Below are 25388 nucleotides of genomic sequence, written 5' to 3' on the forward strand. Positions count from 1 at the left end.
TGGATACTATCGGAGATTCATCCCTCATTTTTGCCACAAGAGCGGGGCCATTGACGGATCTGATAAAAAGCTCGGGGCCCCGAGATAGTGAAGTGGACAGATGCGGCGGAAGCAGCATTTGCAGATTTGCGGACAGCCCTATGCTGCCATCCGGTACTCATGGCCCCAGACTTCGAGAAGGAATTCATCCTGCAGACGGACGCCTCGGAGGTGGGACTCGGTGCCGTCCTTTCCCAGATGGTAGGGGAGGAGGAGCACCCCATCTTGTACCTCAGCCGGAAGCTCCTCCCCAGGGAACAAAAATACGCTGTTGTTGAAAAGGAATGTCTGGCGATAAAATGGGCTATGGAGACTCTCCGCTACTATCTCCTGGGGCGGCGGTTTACCCTTGTGACTGATCACGCCCCGCTCCAGTGGATGCATAGGAACAAGGAAAGAAACGCCAGAGTGACGAGGTGGTTCCTCTCTTTGCAACCTTTCCAATTTTCGGGTCCAGCATAGGGCTGGAAGCCAACACGGCAACGCTGATGGCCTCTCACGCCAACATGCCTCTCGTCCGAGTAGCCCAACCCCTTGGTGTTGAGCGGGGGGGGGGGATATGTGATACAGCATGGCCAGAGGGCAGCATAAGAGTGTTAGCAGGGGGCCTTATTCCCTGCCAAGGGAGGAAGGTTTGCTTTAGATTAACTAGAACAGCTGTGGCCAATTAGAGAGCACCTGACTCCAGTTAGAGCACCTGACTCCAGTTACACCTGACTCCAGTCATGGGATATAAACCCTGCTTCAGTCAGACAGGGGGTGGTAGTTGAAGGAGAAAGGTTGGATTGGAGCAGAGTGCAGATTGCAGAAGAGAAGAGTTTGTCCAGAGAGAAATAGAAGGTTTGGAGGAGTGCTGCGGTGGATTGGGAAGCCCAACAGAAACCCTAGGTAAGGGGCACCAGGCTTGTATAGAAGAGAGGCGAGAAGCCCTTCACAAGCTGACGGGTATGAGAGGGAAGTAACCCAGGGGGGCAAGAAACCGCTAGTCAAGTGGTTCACCACAACCCCAGGGCCCCTGGGTTGGGACCTGGAGTAGAGGGCGGGCCCAGGTCCCTCCCTCTCCACTCCCCTCCTCCACAAGGACACTAGGGGAGTGATTAAGAACTGGTTCAGAGGCAAGCAATATCGCCCTGAACCTACCCCAGAGAAGAGAAAGCGCGAGACCCAGAGAACAGTACCGGCAATTTGCCACACTACCCCAGAGAATAGAAAGCGCGAGACCCAGAGAACAGTACCGGCAATTTGCCACAATATATATAAGAGCTCTTTGGAAAACAAGTAGCTTAAAGCATTTAGGGCATGACTCTTAACTGCTGGAGTCAATGCAAGCTTTGCCATTGCAGTGGAAAGAGCATTAGTGCCTTAATGCAGTAAGATCAAAATGCAGAATGTGTCTTACTACTTTGCACTGCACAGGGCTGTATATTTTCTGGTGTTTCCTGGTTCTTTTGTTGTTTTCAGAGTTTTACTGCAATATGATTTAATTGGAAACCATTAAAAATACCATGACTAAAACTAAAATCTATACTAAAAGTTATATTATTAAATGAACAGAGAGGTTGTGTTTGTTATAATAAAGCATTATAACTAGATGTTTTCAATAATATGAACTTTAATGGCAGGTGTTTAAAATAATACAAAGGAAATTACCAAGTTAACTTCAAAAGACTGGTAATAGGTTCACAAATAGCTTCTCTGTGCAGGCAAATAATTATAAATTTTAAAAGCATACTGTTAAATTGACACAATTGTAATGACATCTCTGTAGGTAGCTCATATCATGCACCATTTTATGTGCTACTAGGAGTGTAATGGTAGCATTTGCACAATAGGGCTACAGGAGGATGAGGTAGCATAATTGCAGCCTCACTGAAGCATGAATACAGACTAATTAACAAAATTGGAACTGCTGCACTCATGCTCCCATTTCATCTTTCTTATTTCATTTACTTTTTACATGCTGCTATGGTCACAGAATTGCTGTGTTTGTTGTTTGAAAATTGAAGATACTGTTGTCCACTTGCTGTCTCCGTGCTACGACAGTGTACAAGGCTGCTCCGCTTGCAATATCCCCATCATGGAAGCAATGTCTAATTTTAGGGACTCTTTTCTTACCAGGTTTTTTATATTTTAGACTATATCCTGGAAGACTCTTCTTCACTTGTTTATATTTAGTCCTATGCATAGTACCATCAGAAAATAAAGGCAAAGGTGGTGGAGTAGCATTGTATATCAATGATGCGGTTAACTGTAAAGAAATAAGAAGTGATGGAATAGATAAGACAGAGTCTATCTGGGCAAAAATCACATTGGGGAAGAAAGCTACTATAGCCTCCCAAGAGATAGTGCTTGGAGTGTGCTACAGACCGCTGGGATCTGATCTGGATATGGATAGAGACCTCTTTAATGTTTTTAATGAAGTAAATACTAATTGGAATTGTGTGATTATGAAAGACTTTTACTTCCCAGATATAGACTGGAGGACAAGTGCTAGTAGTAACAATAGGGCTCAGATTTTTCTGGATGTGATAGCAGATAGATTTCTTCACCAAAATAGTTGAAGAACTAACAAGAGGGGATGACATTTTAGATTTGGTTTTGGTGAGTAGTGAGGACCTTATAGAAGAAATCGTTGTAGGGGAAAAACTTGGTTCAAGCGATCATGAGCTAATTCAGTTCAAACTAGATGGAAGGATAAACAAAGATAGATCTGGGACTAGCGTTTTTTATTTCAAAAGGGCTAACTTTAAAGAATTAAGGAAATTAGATGGGGAAGTAGATTGGACTGAAGAACTTGTGTATCTAAAGGCGGAGGAGGCCTGGAATTACTTGAAGTCAAAGTTGCAGAAAGTATCAGAAGCCTCCATCTCAAGGAAGGGGAAAAAACTCATAGGCAGGAGTTGTAGACCAAGCTGGATAAATAAGCATCTTAGAGAGGTGATGAAGAAAAAGCAGAAAGCCTACAAAGAGTGGAAGATAGGAGGGATTAGCGAGGAAAGCTATCTTATTGAGGTAAGAACATGAAGGGATAAAGTGAGAAAGGCCAAAAGCCAAGTAGAGTTGGACCTTGCAAAGGGAATTAAAACCAATAGTAAAAGGTTATATAGCCATATATATAAGAAGAAAACAAAGAAAGAAGAAGTGGGACCACTAAACACTGAGGATGGAATGGAGGTTAAGGATAATCTAGGCATGGCCCAATATCTAAACAACTACATTCCCTCACTCTTTAAGAGCTAATGAGGTGCTGCAGGATTAATGGTAGGGAAAGAACAAACTGGGAAGGAGGATATGGAGGTATAATATAACAGACATCTGGAGTAACACACCAAACTCGATACAGCATTAAATGGGATCAAAAATCGGAGAGGCCCAATGAAATCTTCAGCCAAGATAATTAAAGAACTAGAATATGAATTGCAAGCCCAGTAGAAGAATTTGTAAGAATACAGTAAACTCAGCGGGTTGTAGCCGATGATTGGAGAATTCGCTCTAACATATACTCCATTTTTAAGAAGATGCAAAAAGAGTGATCCTAGAAGCTTATAGGCCGTTTAGTTTTACATTGTAGTAGTAAGGTCTATAGGAAAAAATTTTGAAGGAGAAAGAGTTAACGGACAGTTAGGTCAATGGTAATCTTGGAACAAAATACAACATGGTTTTAACAAAAGGTAGATTGGTGCAAACCACTGATTCCTTTGAGAAAGGTAACAGACTTTTTAGACAAAGAAATGCAGTGTATCTAATTTTACCTTGTTTCAGTAAGATGCATTTGATACGCTTCCACATGGGGACATTACTAGTTAAATTTGAAAGAGGGATGAAAATAAATATGAAAAGGATAAGGACATGGCTAAAGGGAAACCACAACAAGTCATACTGAAAGGTGAACTCACAGGCTGGAAGGAGTGACTAGTGGAGTTCCTCAGGGATCAGTTTGGGACTCCCAAATCTTATTTTTAAATCACTCTTTATTACTGACCTTGTCGGACAAAAAGTGGGAATGGTCGCTAATAAGTTTGCAGATGAACACAAAGCTGGGGGTATTGCTAACACAGAGAAGGACTGAGCTATCATACAGGAAAGCTCTGGATACCTTGTAAATTGAGAGTTAATAGTAATTAGAATGAAATTGAATAGAAAAGTGCAAGTCATGCATTAGGATTAACAACAAATTTTAGTTATAAATCAGGGGTCACATCAGTTAAATAACAGAGAGGAGAAGAGCTCAGAGTATTGCTGATCATAGTATACTATGAGCCCCATCGGTAGTGATATGGCCGTCTTAAAGAGCTAATGTCAGGTCAGAAACTATCAAGGGAAGGTATTTCCACAAAGTTTAAGATATTTAGTAACTACTTATAACAGGCACTGGTGATGCTTCATGGTAGGATACATTCTGTAGCAGTTCCGGTTCTCCACATGTAAGAAGGTGATGAATTCAATTGGAATATATGGTACAGCAGAAGGGCTACTCAGGTAAATGAATCCAACGAGAATGGTTGAACACTATTTTCTGAAGGACAACTCAAAAGACTTGGCCTGTTGTTTAGCCTAGCCATAGAATGGTAGAACGTGGATTGAGATATAAGAACTAATCGTGAATTTATAATAAACATATAGGATAATTAGGAGAAGAGGAATTTATTTAGCTTTCAGAGTTACACCGAATGGGGATATTAGAAAATGCGATATCGCGAAACTGGACGATAATTGTAATATGAAGTATGAAGTTTCTCAACACTTTAGAGGTATGAAGTCTAGGAACGCCTTCCACAGGGATACGTGGGGCAAAAGAATATACTGCTTTAAAGACGAAGTTGATAAATTTATGGAGGGATGTATTGGGATAGCCTAATTTTGGCAACTCATTTGGCAATTGATATTTGATTATCAGCAGGCAAGTATGCCCAGTGGTCTGTGATGGGATGTTAGATGGGGAGGGATCTGAGTTATTACAGAGAATTCTTTCCTTAGTGCTGGCTGGTGAGTCTTGCCTACATGCGCAGGGTTTAACTGATCACCATATTTGGGGTCGGGAAGGAATTTTCCTCCAGGGCAGATTGGCAGAGGCCTTGGAGGTTTTTCGCCTTCCTCTGCAGCATGGGGCATAGGTCACTTGCTGGAGGATTCTCTGCAGCTTGAGGTCTTCAGACTACAATTTGAGGACTTCAATAACTCAGACATAGGCTAAGGGCTTGCTACAGGAGTGGATGGGTGAGACTGTGTGGCCTGCATTGTGCAGGAGATCAGACTAGATGATCATAATGGTCCCTTCTGACCTTAAAGTCTATGAGTCTATGAATCAGAGTCAACCAGACAACATGAAAGTGTAAGTTCATGCAGAATTAGTCTCTAGGAAATCCAACTACCTACCTAGTGGCATCAGAAACACTCATTTGAAACAAGAAGAATGGTTATATTAAGAGGAGCTGCTGATATATATAATAGCTGGTGTATACAATTATATTCATGCTATGTAGGAAAAAAACATGGTTGTGGCCAATGCTGTTACTAAAGATGAAAATTCTGAAAAAGAGAAAATCAGACTAAGTGGTAGAGTTATGTGTTATTGTTCTATAATGATATTAGCATAATATCAGTTTCTGATTATGACAATTATTTTCATCCTGAAAAAAGCCAAACAGGGACTTTTTTTTTTCTTTTAAGTTGTGCTCGGAGCACGAAGATCATATTTTCACAAGTTTCTAAGTGATTTAGGCACACAAAATCCACTGACATTAGTTACGTGATTATGAAAATATTACATTTAGGTGCCTAGATATGTACTTATAGGCTGAATAGTTCCAGTTTTGTTAAGTACTATATACTCATGCTTCTTTGATTCTACAATTATTTTCTCATAGCCTCCTGTAGCCCTATTAGGCAAATGTTTCCATTATTCTCCTAGTAGCCTGCCAGTAAAGTTTATGCTTCTCATAATCTCTCCAATTATGGCACAAACGTATATGCAGATGTAGATACCTCTATCATCTAGGGCAGTGGCGGGCAACTTTGGCACGCAGCTCACCAGGATAAGCACCCTCGTGGGCTGGGCCAGTTTGTTTACCTGCCACGTCCTCAGGTTCAGCCGACCGCAGCACCCACTGGCCGCAGTTCATAGTTCCAGGCCAATGGGGACGGCGGGAAGCCATCCGGGCCGAGGGATGTGCTGACCGATGTTTCCTGCAGCCCCATTGGCCTGGAGTGGTGAACCACAGCCAGTGAGGGCCACGATCGGCTGAACCTGCAGACGTGGCAGATAAACTGGCCTGGCCCAGCATGTGCCAAAGGTCACCGATCCCTGACCTAGGGACATCATTCAAAATCACTGATCCACCACAAAAGGTGAAAAAAGTGCTAGTGACACTGCTGGCAAAGATAACGAATGACATTTTTGAAATCATTATTCCATGGTCCAACCCTTTTGCTTACCTGACACCACAGCACTGCTATGTTTGTTAGATATATTCAAGCTTACATCATATACCAGTCAGAACATGACCAGTAACAGTAAATAATGTCATTGTTGCCTGATTTTTATAAAACAAAAAAGTGGGTGAATGGCTATTATGTGCTTGATTATTTAACAAAGAGTGCAAATCACTATTGTACAGATGGCTATACATAAGAGCTGACCGAAGAATTTTTTATAAAACGTTTTTCCATGAAAACCAAATTGTGTGTGAGATGTATCAGTTTTGATGAAAATTATCTCAGACCCAAAATGGAATTTCTGTGATAGGGACACTCCACTCTGAATATCTACTAGTCTGATGACAAGGGGACTGATACGGCTGTGGGGGATCCAAGAGGTTGGTACGCTGAGCTGCAACAGGAGATGCAAGGCTCAAATCTGTGCTCTGGGGTACCTGAGTCAGCTCAAGGACTTGAACCCTAGTCTCCCACACCACACACCTGTGGCCCAACCCACAGGCTATTGACTATGCTGGGGCAGGGCTCTCTTTTTCTTGTAGCCTTTTGAAAGATCACATTTTTATTCTGCATCAAAATGAAAATACATTTCAAAACCTTTTTTTTTTTTTTGTGAAACAGAATTGTGTTCCAGCCAGCCCCACACACAATGTCTGTGTGCTACATAAGTCTCACATAAATCTTATCTTGAAGATTTAAGTGGAACTTAAATGATGCCTTGATTATTTCCCACTACACGAATTTGTAGCATTATATAACAGCTGCTCCACCTTTCCCCAGGAATGGAATCTGACTCCAGATAGCCTTATTACTATATATGGCAAGTTAACTACTAAGAATATCACTGGAGAAGGACGCAAAATAATATTGTCCTGATGAACAGGAGTCATTTAGTCAAGCATCCGCTGTAGAACATTGGAAAAGGTAACTGTTCATATTCACAGGCTTCCTCCGTTTGATTGCAGGCTAGGTGAAGTTAGACTAGATTTCCTGGGAAAGAACCAGGCTTGGATAGCAGTGTAAGAATGAAGTCCACTGTACATAACTGCTCTCAGATATTTTACTGGCTCTACAAACTCCAAAGCAAATTGTGACCAGAGAGAATCTGTCATATTAATTTGTATCTGAAGATGATTTATATACAGAATGGATGGACCAACAGTCCAGACTCTGACTCTTCCTGACTCTTTTCTTACCCCTGGAAAATTTGGACCTTGAATTGTATTGCTTTTTGTAGTCAGACAAAACTGGAGTGAACCTCCCTGTAAGACAATGGAATAACTCAGATGTCATTGGATACCTCCAAGAATTTTACTGCCCATGCATTTGTTACAACAATTTATTAGGCATTGCTGAAAATGAGCAGGAACTTCATATCATCCCTATGCATTCAAGCTAATGTAGTGTGTGTGTGTGTGTGTGTGTGTGTCTGAGAGAGAGAGAGAGAGAGAGAGAGAGAGAGAGAGATTCACTTTTAGGCATCTTCCTGCAGAAAATATAATTGTGAGAAAGATTTATCAAATACTGATTCATGAATTCCATGGATACTAATAAGTAATCTAATTCATTAATTCTATTGAACTAATAAGTAATCTCTCAAACTAATTTTTTAAGACAAATACCATGCAAATGCTCTTTACTTACAATGTTATCATACATCATTTTGAAGGACCACATCAAGGATGCCAGGTCCAAATCTGAGTGTCACAAAGAAATCTGAAGCCAAACTGGAACAAAAAAGAACAAGCATGATTATCGGCAAAGAACTGGTCTTGATAAGGAGTCTGAATTAATGTCTTGACAATGTCAAGCGCATCATACCCCTTTGCTTTAACATCAAGCTCTACTTATGGAAAGATGTGTTGTCAAAAATATAGGATAATCCTTCATACTTTCACTATTTGACTGTTAAAGCAGAGAAAATTGTAAAGTACATATGAGTATAATGAGATGTATGCATGGTAGTAGATAAAGTAGCAAATACACTTTCTGCCTCCTAATCTGGGCATGAAAGGGTGCTCAGGCTGTGTCATAGGTAATTCCCCACTCTGAACCTTAGTGTCGCAAGAGATGGGAGTACCAGCATGAATTCCTCTAAGCTTAATTACCAGCCTAGAACCTGTAGCGCTACCACCTAACCAGAATTACAGTGCCTGGTACACTCTGGTCCCTCCAAACCTTGCCCAGGGAACCCAAGACCCAGACCCTCTGGATCTTAACACAAGGAAAGTAAACCTCTTTAACCCACGGTTGCCTCTCCCAGGCTTCCTCTCCCTGGGTTACCCTAGAAGTTTACTGTGATTCAAACTCCTTGAATCTTAAACAGAGAGGAAATGCCCTTCCCCCCTCCTTCTCATTTCCCCCCAGACTCTCCTGAGAGAGACAGTAATCAACACAAGAGAGAAATTAGCCTTTCTCTCCCCCTTCCCTCCTTTCTCCCCACCAATTCCCTGGTGAATCCAGACCCAGTCCCCTGGGGTCTCACCAGAATAAAAAAAAACGATCAGGTTCTTAAACAAGAAAACTTTTAATTAAAAGAGAGAAAAACAGTAAAAATTATCTTTGTAAATTTAAATGGCATTAGGTACAGGGTCTTTCAGGCTATAGACACTGGGAATACCCTCCCAGCCTAAGTATTCAAGTACAAAATTAAAATCCTTTCAGCCAAATACACATTTGAACTCCTCCAGCCAAATGCCACATTTGCAAATAAAGAAAACAAACATAAACCTAACTTCGCCAATCTACCTAGTACTCACAATTTGGAATCTATAAGAACCTGTATCAGGGAGATTGGAGAGAAACCTAGTTGCACGTCTGGTCCCTCTGAGCCCCCAGAGTGAACAACAACCAAATTCTAACAGCGCACACAGAATCTTCCCTCCCTCCAGATCTGAAAGTATCCTGTCTCCTGATTGGTTCTCTGGTCAGGTGACAGCCAGGCTTACTGAACTTGTTAACCCTTTACAGTCAAAGAGATATAAAGTACTTCTGTGCTATTAACTGTTTCTTACCTGTTTATGACAAGCTGGAGGAACAAGGTTTATATACTGCTTTCCCTTTCTTACCTGAGAAGCTAGCCAAAGTTCAGGGCTCAGGATATTCCAGTTGAGAGCATAAATTGATAGACTCTATTTTTAATTGCATGCAGTCTTGTTTATGTACAAGAAATGTACAAAGTCCTGAGTCTCTGAATGCAGGAGAAACCAAGAACAAAAGGAGCAATATCATATCTCATATCCCCAAGCCTCTTTAGCCAACACCAGACCCAAAATTTCCCTCTCTAGCTTTTTGTGGATTCATACTGAGCACAGTGCACTGCTTAGCTTTCTGGCTTTTGCCTCTTCCTCTCTTTCTGTTTCTGTGTGTTCTGCCTCCTCCCCGTCCCTCCCCCTAACAGAAACAATACACAGCAAAAACTCTCTTCACATTCAGTTCAAAATTCTTAGGTTTAAGACAAAAAACATGCTATGTACCCAAGGTGAGGGCTTGTAACTAATTTATCCTGTTATGTTAACTGAAGGGTGTGTTCACATCCAATCTCAATGAGATCAAAGCAATAAGCCACACTACTTAGCGTAAACACTACCTTCCTGTAACAAAGTGCTGGGCAATAGCAGTGAGGCCAGCACTTTGGTCACTGCAGCTTCAATTAATTACTGCAGAACAGACTTTATTAAGAAGAGCTGTGTTTAATTGACGGGTGAAGGAAAGCTGGAAGGTTACTTAAGCCATTAAGCAGAGAACACAAAGAGGAAGAGGAAGGAAGAAGAGAGAGAGATTGCTCTTCCCTGCTTGCTTCAGGAGCTGAAGGCTCCCTAAGAATGTAGGAGTAAGACTGTGTCATGTACAAGGGTGGTGGGAACCAACATTGTAAATAAACTGCACAGGGTGGTTTACAGCATAAAGGTATCTGAGCTTTTGTAGACTTGAGCAGAGGCAGGATCAAGAAGGGCCCTGCTACACTTCCCCTAGCTGCACAGGGGCCAGTAGTTTACCTGACCCCCACTGGCCAACCCACCTGCACAAGTGATGCTTTTCACTAACCCCAAACACTGAAGGGGCAGGGGAATATCCTTTATTCCTTTATCCTGCCAGTCCAAACAAACACGCCACACTTTTAAGGTTGTGGAGAATGTATTCTTCAAAGTCATCTGATAGTAGCAGAAGCGGGGAAGCTGAGGAAGCGCACACATCAAATAATTGGAGAGGTTTGTGTGTGTAAAGTTGGGAAGCAGATGTGTACATCTTGTGCACAAGAACTTTACATTATATAGCAACCTTCCACTGGATTGTGAATTGTCAGTAACGAGACATGACTTCAGGAGATCAAACTCAAACACAGTATGTAAACTTATCCTTGGTGGGTCATATCTGCCTCTGACAGGTCTGAGTGGTCTATCTTTCTCTTGTACTTTGGCAAATTTATATAGCTTGTGCTGCCAATAAATTCTTATTGAATTAAATGGAAAAAAAATGTCAGCCCTTGATCTACTGGGTGTGCCAGGAACAGCAAGTGCTGTCTCCCTTTCAGTGGAAATAATACACTGAGATGTGAGGCTGGGAACAGATGAGACTTACACAGAGAGTACTGTAGTTTTACTTTCCAGTCAACAGAAGTATCAAGATCACAGCCCAAGGCAATATGGCTGCAGGCTGAAAAGATATGATAGATTATGCAATGGGATTGACACATTCTTTTAAATAATTATTTATAAGAACTGGCCTTGTATCAAAAATATACATTAAACATCAGGGTAATTTGTCTTGCAGTTGATATGTAGCTTTTTATACATATTACAGTGCTAAAACTCTTGCCATGTTTATTCACTTATAGATAAAATTCACTTTGGTGCATAGGGCTAACAGTAAATCTATGTACCACTTAAGTACTGCTTAAGATCCATTTCGAGGGATTAAAAGGGATTTTGCTGGTGCATAGTCCTTGTGTTAGTCCTTTGCAGCATGATGGATTTCAACGATAAGTGAATAAATAGGGCAGGAGGACATTTGAATCCTATGCCTTGCTGCAATATCCTGCAAGGTGAGTGAGTCTTGCTATCTTGAACAAAAAGTTAACTGTGATAAAATCAATTCTAAGGGATTTACTCTCCCAGCCAAAACAAAATTATTTTACAAAGGAAACTGAGTAGAAGTAAAAAAATAAAGTCCCCAGGCCAATTCTAATCCGTATTGAACTATATTATATGATGGTCAAAAAGTAGTGAATGGAAGAAACAGATCTCTCGTCTATAGGGGCAGAGAGACACCACTACAGTGGTCTTGAAAAAGGCAATTTGAAAACATGGTAAGATGTTTCGGTTACAGTGGTAGGAGAGGAAAAACATGACCTGAAATAACAATATAATTCAACATCAGAACAATGATGGATGAAGCCCAATAATTTCATGAACATGTTGTTAGAACAAGTACTTTCAATATATTTAATTTTAAAGGGGAGCTGTTGATGGAAGTTAGACACTTCCATCAAAAATATTTACCTCACACCAAACGTAAAGGGTCTAATTCTCCTCTCTGTAACCATTTGAACCTGTGGAAAGTGAGTGCAGAATGGATGTAAAACATCAGAGTTCCAAGGTTAGATATACCTTTGATCTCTGAATCTGTTCATGAGCACCCTGGCAAGTGACAGGCCTGCATTAGGAAACTCCTGCATTTCTTTCAAAGTTGAATCCCATGACTTACCATACAGAGTATCCCAGTTACAGTACCACTGTTTATCAGCCAGGGCTCCTCAGCAGGTCCAACTGTCTTTCTGTATACTTCCTTTGGGATCTGTAAATAGTGGGTAAAAGCAATGACACTGATCAGTTTCTGCAAAACAAAGTATTATTTATTTATCCATAGAAATACTGCAATGAGAACAAAAAGGGTTAAAACAACAAAACATCTACCTGCATATAATTTTGCCTTAGGTTAGCATTTCTTTTGACACTATGGTAGGCCCAACTCAGCCCTCGTACTGCCCATTCTCTGGGGATCAAATTATACACATTGCCCTCTAGAGAGCCTACTTCTCCTCTATTTCTCAGGGCTTCTCTTTTAATAGTTCTTGAGTTCATTGTTCCCAGTTTCCCACCTGAAGGCCATCTTATTGAATTCAAGGCAAAAAGTTCCGGCACATGAAGCTGATGTGCTGAATGCATGTGTTTCTTCACTCTGAAAGTTCAGCATAGATACTTTAAATTATATCAATATAATGTTCTTTGTACGGTGACTGATGAGGACAGCATCAGTTTAATACATAAATTATCCATAGTCTCTCCTGAGCACAACAAAGAAACTTAAGGAAGTATCATTTAGAGTATCATTTTAAAAAAATAATCCTATATCTCTAATAACTTGTTTTTGAATTTACAAATTATTATTCTAAACATATTGGAGCTCTTTTCCATAGAAGAACATTAGAAGATAAATGAATCATTAATAAATAATCTCTGAAGCTACAAGGCAAACCATTTATGCACCATTTCTTTTTAAGTATTCTCTATGGGAAAATAACATACTGTAATATTCATAGTAAATCGATATCATTTAAAATATCTATGCTGAATTTTCAGAATGCAGAAATGCATGCATTCAGTACATCAGCCGCTGGAAAAGCTTGCTCTCATTGTGGTGTTTGGAAAAAGAAGTTAATTACTGTTAGACTTTCAAAATAATAGCTATGTGCATGAGGACTCAGAAAGGTAAAATTCAACCCTATACCCAGAAGACCAGGACAAGGCCTAATGCTCCACTTAAGCACTATTATTTTGAATGCTTAAATGGGTCATAGATATTTTACTGGCCATCAGCACATGGGTGAATTTGACCTCGAGTGAAAAGTATATCCACTATAGGTTCTTGTGCAGTCTATTGAAAAATCACAAAGCACCAACCTGAGCTGCCTACAGAAAATTCTGTATTTTTATTAAGCAATGAGAAATAATTTTCTAAGTTTTGTAGACTGATGCTTTCTGAACTATAACCTAACCAGGTCATAAGGTGCCTCCTTCAGCCCATCTGTCAGTTTTGAAGCTGTTCTTCTGCACAGTTCTTCTGAACTGTCTCCAGACCAAATAAGCACAGGTGCAAACTAATTACAACTGTATACCATCCACTTTCTGCTCCCCAAACACTTCCATCGAAAAACCTGGGTTTATATTTAACAGAAATACCATAAACTCAGAGACAATTAATTCTTTAGTTGCTGGGTAAAAATATTCTGGTAAGCAGTGACATTACTACTGAAAAGCAATCCACAAACATATTGTACTTTGTACCAGTGCTATTTTTTCTACTGAGGTAATTCAGGATTCATCATATATGAAATCTTGTATTTGGAATACACTTCCATTGCACAGACATTGACTGTTTAGTGGCAACTCCTTTATATTCACAAGACAATAATTCCTAACAAAATTACTAATATTTTTCATTATCCATTAGCCCTTGTCCCAGAGCAAAACTCTTCCTGTATCACAAAAATCCTCTCATGAAGAACACACCTGCCTTTCTGTGTAATGGTTTTAAACTGTAATCTCCTAAGAGAAAGGTCTTTACAGAAGATGCATCTTTTTAATATACTACAAACAGAGTAATACATAATAAATAAAATAATAATAATAATAGTTTAATAGAACGGCTGCAATTTAATCAAGGTATTACTAGTTACACATGAACTTTCAACATTTTTGATATCTTTTACTTTGGACTACAGTGTTGACTTCAGAGAGGGAACTATTTGCTATTTTATGCAATTTCTCACGGTGGGCATGAGAGCTGTTCAAAAATGGATGCACAATTTTCTTTTATATTTAAACAAGGAGGGTAGTTCATTTTCAATTTTTTATTCAAAAATGGCTAAAACTCCTTTGCTTAAAATCTTTCACTCACATAAATATGCAATTTACCTGGAAAATTTCAACCCAATGAGTGAAACATTCAGAAAGTTATGAGTGATGGAAAGGCTGTAATGGAAATGCTTTAACTATAGCTTATCACTAGTGCTGCAGTTATAACACAATGGTATGGCTACTATTGACTCAACAGTTCTTTAAGGTAAACAAAATTACACAACTTTTCTAAGATCATTGGCTAGGACTTCATGAATTCTGACCCAGATTCTCATATTCTTACTCATATTGAGTAGTAACTGTTCCCACGGGTACTTCCATTGATGAAAATAAGATTATGATATATTCACAGAGCAAGGCTCTATTCCACTTTAGTGTGAGTAGAAAAAGTGGTTTTTTTTAACCTGCCGGGTAAGCACATAACGTGAAGTTGCACTATTTTGGCTGACAAAAATAACATTATTTTGAATTCATACTTTTTGTAAAAAATCATGAGAAAATCTCCATTTTGAATTGTGGTCATTTAGTTTAGGTCTAAATACCACAATTTTTTTAAAAAAATGGGTTCCTAAAGTTAAACAGCTAAATTCATATTGACTCCAATGAGTGCTTAGCATTGAAAATGTCATTATCTTTTAGGTATCAGGTAACTTTAAGGTCCATGTTTTAAAGTCTTTGCTTATATATGCTTTCTAGAAGAGAAACAAAGTTTTAGAAGTACTGCTAAGTAGAAAGTAATTACAGTTATTTGTTCTTCTGTTCCACTCTAACAAAATCTTTTAGTTTTTTGTTTTTTATTTTTTTTTAATTCCCTCCTCCAGCTGTTTGAGATCATCACTTCACAAGAGAGTGCTGATTGTATAGGTTTACAGTATAACACTTATCAAACATCTGCACTCGGTGCTTGAACAATGTCAACCAAGTAGAAAATCAGGCACTGCTGGTCAAAGAGAGAGATTTTAAGCTGCATACAATTTGATAGATATCTGACAGGAAGCCAGATCTCTCTGATCAGAACTCAGATGTAATTTCTGTTTGACTTGATTTAGACTTAGCAGAGATCTAGGATGACCAGACAGCTAGTGTGAAAAATTGGGATGGAGGTGGGGGGATAATAGGAACCTATATAAGAAAAAGACATCAAAATTGGGACTGTCTCTATAAAAATCAGAACATCTGGTCACCCTAGAGATATCAAGCAACAAATATAAGAAGGGTGAAACATTTCTTAAGAAGTGCTGTATTACATGAAGAATCATGACGCAAACGGACTAGTTCCATTATAAGAAGGGCAAGGACTGATTTAGGTTGTACAATAAGGAAAAAATCCTAACAGTGAGGTTAGTAGGACTGCAGAACAGCTTCTCAAGAAAAGGGACAGAAGTTGTCAGGAGTCATTTAAAACTAGACTGTTCACTCTAGAATAATCAGTGGGGCAGGGAGGATGGACAAGAAGATAGCAATCAGATAGAACAGGGGGTGTATTAGCAGGCTATTGACTCAAGCTTTCAATGCATTAGACAGAGAGCCTTCAACCACTCAAGAAGTTCACCAATACCTTACTAATTCTCACCCTATTAAGGACTTCATGCTATTAAAAGATGGCTCATTAGTTTTACACTGCATTTTTATAAGCTTTATAAAAAGCAGCTTAGGGGAGTTTATGTAATGTGTCCTTCCACTGTGAAAAGTACTTCCTATTGGAATAATGAGAAAACGGGGAAAGTGTTATGACTATTTGTAGTAGGTATGTTGATACTTTTTATTAAGTTATCTGGACTGTTAGGACTTTTCCCTCTGTATAACCCTGATGCCATTTCGGCAGAAGAGTGTCACCAGCAAACAATATTAAATCATATTTTTATAAAGAAGAAAATAATTTGGAATATGGTTTCCAGTTCAGCTTTTATCTTAGAAATATCATTTAAAAGTGGTTGAAAGAGTCACACTCACCAACGCAGCACATTAATGGGAATGGGAAATTTAAAACTGCTAGTTTATTGCCTCTCTCCCTTCACGTTCCTCTTTGCTTCCCCTCACCCCTATCTCCACATGGAACTTCATTCTCTTTTACAAGGTAAGTCGGCATCCCTGCAAGCGCTTGTCCACATGCTTATCTTGATCTATCATAGTCTGTTTTATCTTTATAGCACAGTAGCCAGAATATTAACTAAAAGCAGCAGAGAATCCTGTGGCACCTTATAGACTAGCAGACGTTTTGGAGCGTGAGCTTTCGTGGGTGAATACCCACTGCATCTGACGAAGTGGGTATTCACCCACGAAAGCTCACGCTCCAAAACGTCTGTTAGTCTATAAGGTGCCACAGGATTCTCTGCTGCTTTTACAGATCCAGACTAACACGGCTACCCCTCTGATACTTGACAGAATATTAACTGGTTCTCAAATTGAATGCTTTCTTGACTCCAGTCCTGCTGTGTCTCAGGGCTTCCTAAGTCAGATGCCCTGAGTAGGACAGAGCAGAAATTAGGGTTTTGCCCATTAAGTCTAGAGCAATTACTGATCAGAGTGAAATTTAGTATTCGTGAGAGCTACCATTTTGGTTGACACACCAGGGATTAAACCAGGGACCCTGAGACTTAGAAGTATAAAGGGGCTACAGTTTCAGCTATAGCGGGTTAAGTAGCACTATCGCAAACTCCAACCTTCTGTGGATCAAACGCAGAAGGGGATGATGGGGGACAGTAATACAATCTGACTAGTGGCTTACATATTAATTCAGGATTAATCACTTTTCACTTTTATTAAATTACAGTAAAATGAATAAGAATCAGGACAGTGGGATGTAAGAAGCAGGGAAGGATACAAGCACGCAGTTAAGAGAGTTGCAACAAACAGCCACCCCTGTCTTTCCTTTCTGCATAACATTGATCTTTCTATGTGCTCCAGTCTTTTGAGGTTAATTTCATTAACAAAAGCAGTAGCCATTGTTTCCAGCCCTGGCTCTGTGATTGTATGTATTTGGATTATGACTTTGCTCTGCAACAGGAAAGACTTGTTTACTAATTTAGTATATGATCAAAGGTCAATTCTTCATCCTGTGGACCCTGCCAGCGATGTTACTGCAAGATACCATAAGGGCCTGTGGTTTGAAATAGTTCCAGTGACTTCCATGTACTAATGTTAAGGGAATTAGAAAGAAAGCTAAGAGCATAAATGCCTGACATGTCATTAAAAAGTACATACACGTATATCCAAATAAAAATCAGGGTGGTATAAAATACAGTATGTGAAACAAGCAGCTAGATAAACTTGTTCAAATATTAAATAAGGAACAAAAAAAATATGCAGTCAGGGACTATATATTTGTAAAACAACAAACACTATGGGACAATAATGCCAATTGGGATTTCTATGTGTTATCACAATATAAAAGATAATCTTCTATTCTATTTCTTAATTTTTGTCAATCTTTACTCAGCAAAGCTGCCATTGACTTGAGTGAAAACTGAGTGAAGGCACCAGAATTTAGATCCTGATGTATTAAATATACCTTTCCTTACAGTGGGGAAGGAAGAAGGGCTTGAGCAGTTTCGGTAAAATCCATCCTTGTGCAGAGGGGAAGCAAGTAGGTTTGCAAGGCATCCAGTTTTTGACAGTGACCCGTTAAAAGTCCAGTCATTAGCACAGTGGGGCTAAGGCAGGCAGGCTGTCGGAAATAGCAGGCAGGCTCCAGGAATCTCTGTGGCCCCTAGACAGAGGCACAGTCAGGTATTTCTGCGTAGCCAGAGCCTATACCCCCAGCCAAAGCCCTCACCCCTTCCTGCACCCCAACCCCCTGCCATAGCCCTGAGATCCTTCTCACACCCAAACTCCCTCCCAGATCCTGCACCCCTCCCACACCTCAACCCCCTGCCCCAACCCAGAGCCCCCTTCTGAACCCCAAACCCCTCATTCTCAGCCCCATCCCACTTCTCACTCCCCCATTTGGAGCCCTCACCCCATCCTACACCTCAACCCTCTGTCCCAATGTGAAGCCCCCTCCCACACTCCAAACCCTATGGCCCCACCCCCCAAACCAGAGCCCCCTCCTGTATCCCACACCCCTCATCCTCAGCCCCACCTCACAGCCTATGCCCCAGCTGGAGCCCTCACCCCCTTCCACACCCCAACCCCTTGCCCCAGCCCCATGAAAATGAATGAGTGAGTGAGGGAAGGAGGGAGACGGGATGGAGTGAGCACAGGTGGGGCCTTGGAGAAGGGGTGGGGCAAGGGTGTTCACTTGGCAACCCTAGCAGCAAGGGGGTCTGAAGTTCTACTTCAGTCCTCTAACTGGGCCCTCTCCAAACATTTGCTAGTCAATATGCAAACTCCCAAATTCACTGTAGTTAATATGGGATTTGTCACCAGCTTGAATGGGGCTAGGATTTTGCCCAATATCCCTTGGCCTGTTCCTCTCAAATAAATATAAAGCAAAGTTGTTGACCCATATTATTCCCTTTCAAGGTTCAAATACTTTTGTGATTCAAGTATCTAAAAACATATAAGCTAGTTGTAATTTACCATGTTGACTGCAACATGACAAGGTTTCCTTTAGATTTTCCCCCCAGAAAGAGAGGTAGTACATATTTGGATTGCTACTATTCAGGTATGAAGTGGCATGGTTAAATGTGTGTAAAACTGATTGGTTATTCATGGGTATACATGATGAAAGCGTTAGAGCTGTGTGAAATTAACTATTTCAACTTCACAATTTTTGACATGGATTAGTTCAGAGTAGACATATTGTCATTTCCACCAGGGAATATAGATCTTCATAGCAGACAATGTCTTAACACACTTATCCCAGGTGAAACATCAGCATTTTCATGGGGAAATTACACCATTTTTTGCAGTAAAAAAGCTTTGTGTCGTGGTGTGATAAGACAAAACTTTAAAATAAATATTTAAACACACATGCAAAACTGTTCACTTTATTTTTAAATATATTAGGAATATTTTAAAAGTGGAATTCATCCCTGTGAAGAGTGACAACACCAGGCCTATGCACCTGAGTACTTTGTAAGTCCCACTTAAATCTTTGTGGTGACCCTCTTCTAGGGTTGCCAATTTTAGTTGGACATATTCCTGAAGGTTTATTTGCATGATATAATCTTTAATTAAAGATCAGTCTTTAATTCCTTGAGACTCCAGGCCAATCCTGAGGGGCTGTCAACCTTTCCCTCTGCACAGTGGTGTATTTCTAGACTGCAAAATATTTTCTGTCAGAGTCCATCTTAAATTCCAGTTGGAAGGGAAAAGCTAATGTTTCCTAAGCTACTCTTTTAAAGCAGATATGGACTGACATTCCATGCTACCCATTCATTACAAGAAATTGCATAGTTAGGCCTCAATTCAGCAAAACTCTTAAGTACATGCTTAAATGTAAGGGAATGCTTCAGGCCCCTGGGAATTAAGTATCTGCTTAAAGTTAAGCACGTGATTAAGTGTTGTCTGCAATAAGGATGCTTTCCTTATTCAGGACTGGAGTTTGTGGGTTAGGAAAATACCCAAACAATGTGTGTGTTGTACTTCCATGTTTGGAGGTATCTTCTATAAACTAATTTATGCAATAATTCTGGAGTGAAATCCTGGTTTCACTGAAGTCCTGGAGAGTTTAGCCCTTGATTTCCGTGGGGCCAGAATTTTACCTCTTATGTTTTATTTATAACACTGGAGGTTTTAAATAAAAATGAGTGTGTTTTCATCATAAAATGATAAAAGTTAAAAAAGGCAGTGTACTGACATATTTAAGGTTGTGGTAAAGCATACTTAAATAAATGTATGCTGTGATTAGTGAAGCAGGTGTGTGAATGGACTGGGTGCAGCATTTTTAACTCTACTTGGGATGTACACTCCCTTCATTTCCATGATAGTAATATACATATTTGCTTCAATAAATGAACTGTGCTATGAAGCTTATTGGCTTCAAAAAGTAAAACAAAAACAAACAAAAAACTACCAGTAAATTACTACCCATGTTCATCAAAATTTGATCTAATTTCAGCATTTTCAAACTGGGTCAGCCCATCTCTCTCTGCAATCACCATTTCAGCAATACCATTTTACAAATTGGCCTTCTCTCGCTGGCCCTCCATTTCATTGGTCATACACTACCTCATTTTATTGGAAAACTTATTTGCATTTTAATGAATTTGAATAAAATGGAAGTCCTAGCATCCTATAACAGCTCAGCAAAACAGCTGTTTTCAAAAGGATTACACATTCCTTAAAAAGCCTTTAGATGACATGTTTCTCTGACAATCCTTTTAATAGGACAGTTTGTCCACTGCTTTCATTTTTGTTCTTAGTAAATTCTCATTATGGCACTCTTGTAAATGGTTTAATTAAAATTCAATTCTCCATCTGATCTTGATTTTCAGGCTTGAGCTTTTCAGTAAAGGAAAAAAAAATAAAGATTTATTTGTGCGCTATGGAACCTGTGGTCTGTAAGCCACAGTGTACAGTAAGCTCTTGTAAACCATAAGTTACATTATAGATATATCATAAGCATCTTTCCCAGATCTGGACCTTAGCGTCTAAAATGTGAGTGCCTAGCATGAACCCTTTTAAGCTTAATTACCAGCTCAGCTTTGATCTCGCTGCCACCATCCAAAAATTCCAGGGTTTTGGCCCCCTCTGGTCTCCCCAAACCTTCTTTGGGGGACCCCAAGACTCAGAAGCCCTGAGCCTACAACAAAGGGAAATGACCCACTTCCCTTCCCCCTCTCTCTCTCCCACCCAGACTTTCCTCTCTGGCCTAACCTGAGAGTATTGATGCAATCTCTTTACATCACAATACTAAGAAGCATGTCCCTTATCCACAAGAGAAAACCCCAAAATACAAGGCAACAGAAAAGCATTTTCTCTCTTCCCCTGTAGCTTCTTCCCTCCCTGGGACACTAGGACGTTAAACAAGAGCGTGTGTTTTTCTCCCTCGCCCCTGTCTTCCCTTTCTCCTTAACCAGAAAAAACTCAACACAGGTTTGAATAAATGAAAAGCTTTTTCAAAAAAAGAAAGAAAAAGACACCTCAAATTATTCTACTGTATCAAGATGACAAACAGGCTATTGCTTATAAGAATATATGAATAAACAGTCTGATTCAAAAAGATATCCAATTTGAAACATTCCAGCAAGTTACACACATGTAAATACACCCAAAACAACATAAAAGCCTATATTGTTTTTCTACCTGTACTTACAAGTTGGACACAGAAGATTAGAAGAAGAAAAAAGCTTCTCATAGCTGAGAGACAAACAAAAGACTCAGACCCCAAAAAATCCCCTCCTTGACTTTGAAAAATCCAGTTTCCTGATTGGTCCTCTGGTCAGGTGTTTGGATCCCTTTGTTAACCCTTTACAGGTAAAAGAACATTAACCCTTAGCTATCTGTTTATGACAGCTCTTGTAAACCATAAGTTACATTATAGATAGCAATTAGAAGAATTATATTACAAATGTAAGACAAAAATGACAGTTTAACTGTGATTCAATAATAATTTAGAGGAAGATACTTAAGGCTCCCAGAGTGCTATCTTTTCCTATGACAAAAGAGGTTTTCTTTTACAAACCTAGGATTCATTTAATATATTGGACTCAGCCATATCTTTTGTACCTAACAAACACACCAGATTTACTCAGACTATTTAAGCAGAATACCCTACAGAAATACAGGTTGTACATCCAACTTTCTCCACTTTTAATTTCTGCAAGTGTTAGAACAAAAAGACAAAAGCTGTTATAAAATACATGATTCTTAGAGATGAGCTAAAAATATTCAGACCCTGACTTGATTTTTAAAATTATTTCTGACACATTGTCAAATATTGGTCTATGTTCTGCATCATGGAGTCATTACATCACCCATTATGCAACATGCAAAAAATTAAACTAAACAACTCTCTCCCTCCCCTGTGCGCACATGCCCGTGCGCATGCGCGCGCGCGCGCACACACACACACACACACACAGTTTTTAGTTAGCCTAGAAGCATTTTGAGTTATTTAAATGAGGTCAAATGGGGACAACACGTGAAAGCAAACAGTTTATTCCTAATAATAAACCTCATGCAAATGATCATGTTTATTTAAAAAAATGGTAAAACAGATCACTGCTTTTCAGTTAATCTCTTTTTTCTAAATTATTTTGTCCAAGCACAGAAAACAGATTAATGCTGGTGTGTTTGCATATCTTTGACTGTTTTATTTTCTTTCCTTGAGAGGGAGATTAGAAGCAATTTTCCGTAAGTGTCCCAAGAACATAAAGCTGAACAGTTGCTCAAAAGCTTTATAACAGCTATCATTTTTCTGCTAGTGTTTGTTTAATGTACTGTATTGCTAAAGTCAAGATTCTAAATGGCGTAAGACAGACTCTTGGCATGCTAGAGTTCAACAGTCATATGCAAATACATAGGCTATAAAACACCAGTATTTTCTGTATGTTAATAGCGCATAGAATATGATGTCCTGCATTTGTGTCTGATTCAATGTTTTTCAAAGTTTTGGTTAGATTTCATTTCAACTATTAACTTTCCCTTTTGTCAAATTGGATTTAAAAACACCACCATTGATAACTGCAAAAAGAAAGCATTCATTTTCCTGCAACACTTATGTTTAGCATGATATTTCCTATTATAATGAATGCTGTGGCAAAACATTTATATTACCATAAGACAAATGTTTATTTTTTAAAGTCAACAATTGTACTAAAAGTGGTGGGGCCAGTCCTTAGTTGATACAAAGATGTGCTGCTCCTTTGATTTCAATGGAGCAATGCTGATCTACCCAAGCTGGGAAGCAGGCTTTGTATTGTGATAGAAAACGTATTGAATAATGATGTTTAGATTTATTGTTGTTTTTTCACACTGATCTGCTTGGGAGTATTGAAGCCACAATATTGGGTGTAAGGATGAAGCAGGAGCAACTCACTAGTCAATTTGTGGTCCATTAGTCTAAGGGAAAACAGGGTTATATAGCCCCCAGTTCAGCAAGGTACTTAAGCACACACACAATTCTGAGCAAAAAGTAGTGCATTGACTTCAGGATGTATGCCAATCTCTAGCTTTTAAAGCTCAGCATGAGAACTGAAGTGTGTGTGTGTGTGCAGGGAGGAGTGGGGCAGATTACCCACATCTGTTTACTGTAGGGTTCTTACATTTTTCTCTGAATCATCAGCCCCAGCCACTGTCAGATACTGGGCTAGAGGAATGTTGGTCTGGTGCAGTATAGCAATTCTTATGTTCCTATGTTCCTCATGGGGATTAGGCATAGCTTAAATACCCTTCTGAACTGAGGCCATGGGTAACATTTTCAGAAAAGGGCATAAGTGTATAAGACCTCCATAATAGGTAGACGTAATAGGTCTTCTCATACAGCAAAACACAAATGCTGCTGACTCTGGTTCACCTAGAAGTCCAAAACTCCTAGGCAGCCCCCTTTTGTAGTCCTTGAAGAATTCCACTTTCACTGCTCCCTATAGCTCCCTAACATACCACATGGCATCATGGGCTATATCCTTACCCCTACCACTCCATGCCAAGGGACAGCAAGAAAAAACACAGCTTCACATACACTGACCTGTGAGAACCATTGGTGGTGCATGTTTAGTCACAACGAACTACAGAAATGTTTGCTACTTTTACAGTTTCAAAGTCATGCTCCTTTAATTTATGTTAAAAGTCTGTATTACATTACCTATATTTTTGGCACATTGTTTCTCTGCACTGTTGTTGCTACTCCATATATTTCTATTTTTTTGGGGGGGGAATAAAATTACATTCATTGGTTCACACTTGGTACTTGTAAATATACAGCAAGCACTACGTAGTTTATAGCATCATAAAAAACCCACAGTTATACTTATAAACATAGAGCACTACACAATTCCTAGCAGCACCCAAAGTGCCATGCCCAGAGAACAAATAAGCACAGAACTCTACTTTGTATGATTATTACCTTGTTCTTTCAAAGTGTCCCTCAGCCACATAGCTCCACATAGAGATCTTCACTGGACCTTGTGTCTGGCTGTTTAGAGTCAGCAGACAGCTGTTCCACCTCTACTCTGGTGATAGCTATTTTTTTTACCCCTTGCCTCACAGATCTTGTGCCATATACAACAGATAGCTATGACTATTGGCATATTTTTCTTACTGAGATCCAATCTAGTAAGTAAACACTGCAAGCTTCCCTACAATCTACAAAACACACAATCAAGTCTTTCTGCACCTCCCAAGCCAGCAGCTGAATCCTTCCTTGGTGCTTTGAGATGGCCAGTGTACAGCTTCATGAGCCAGGGCAACAAGAGATAGCTGGGTCCTTAAGAATCACTAGCGGCATTTCAATATCACCAGTCAGGAAAAATGTCCCTTCTTGAAGCTTTCTGAACAATCTTGTGTTCTTTTTGATGCAACTGTCATGCACCTTCCCTGATCAGGCCACCCTAATGTCAGTGAAGAGTCCCTGTGATCCACCAGTGCTTGCATAATCATAAAGAATTAGCAGTTTCTGTTGATATACTCCATGGCAAGCTAGACTGGTGCCAAAATAGGGATGTGAATACTGTCTATTGTCCCACTGAAGTTTGGGAACCTCACTGATGTAAATCAATCCCCTTTATACTGCACAGAACAGAGAACCACAGTATAGCAAGAGATGACTAATGGCCCTGCACACTTGCATGACAACAGCCCCAACACCAAAATGATTTCCCATCACCAGAAACAATCTGGCATTGCAAGCTTTCAGAGTGAGATTGCCACTCACTTCTCCACTGTCAATGCAACTCTCAGTCTGGGGTCCCACAGTGGAGGGCTGGGGCAAACTCAGCACACAGATCCAGGAACGTGGTGGCTTTTCACATATGGAAGTTATGCAGACACTGCTCATCATCCCAAGCCTGCATTACTATGCAACCCATCAGTCAGTGTATTTTTTCTCAGGCCCAGAAGTGATGCTCCATCATCTGCAGCTGCTATGTGAACACCACTGACAACCTTGAATTGTTTTTTTCCCCATTATGTCCTTCAGCAAACTGTCCTTGCAGACATTGTTGGATATCC

The sequence above is a fragment of the Chelonoidis abingdonii genome, chromosome 1 (genome assembly GCF_003597395.2).
Source record: "Chelonoidis abingdonii isolate Lonesome George chromosome 1, CheloAbing_2.0, whole genome shotgun sequence".
NCBI lineage: Eukaryota > Metazoa > Chordata > Testudines > Testudinidae > Chelonoidis > Chelonoidis abingdonii.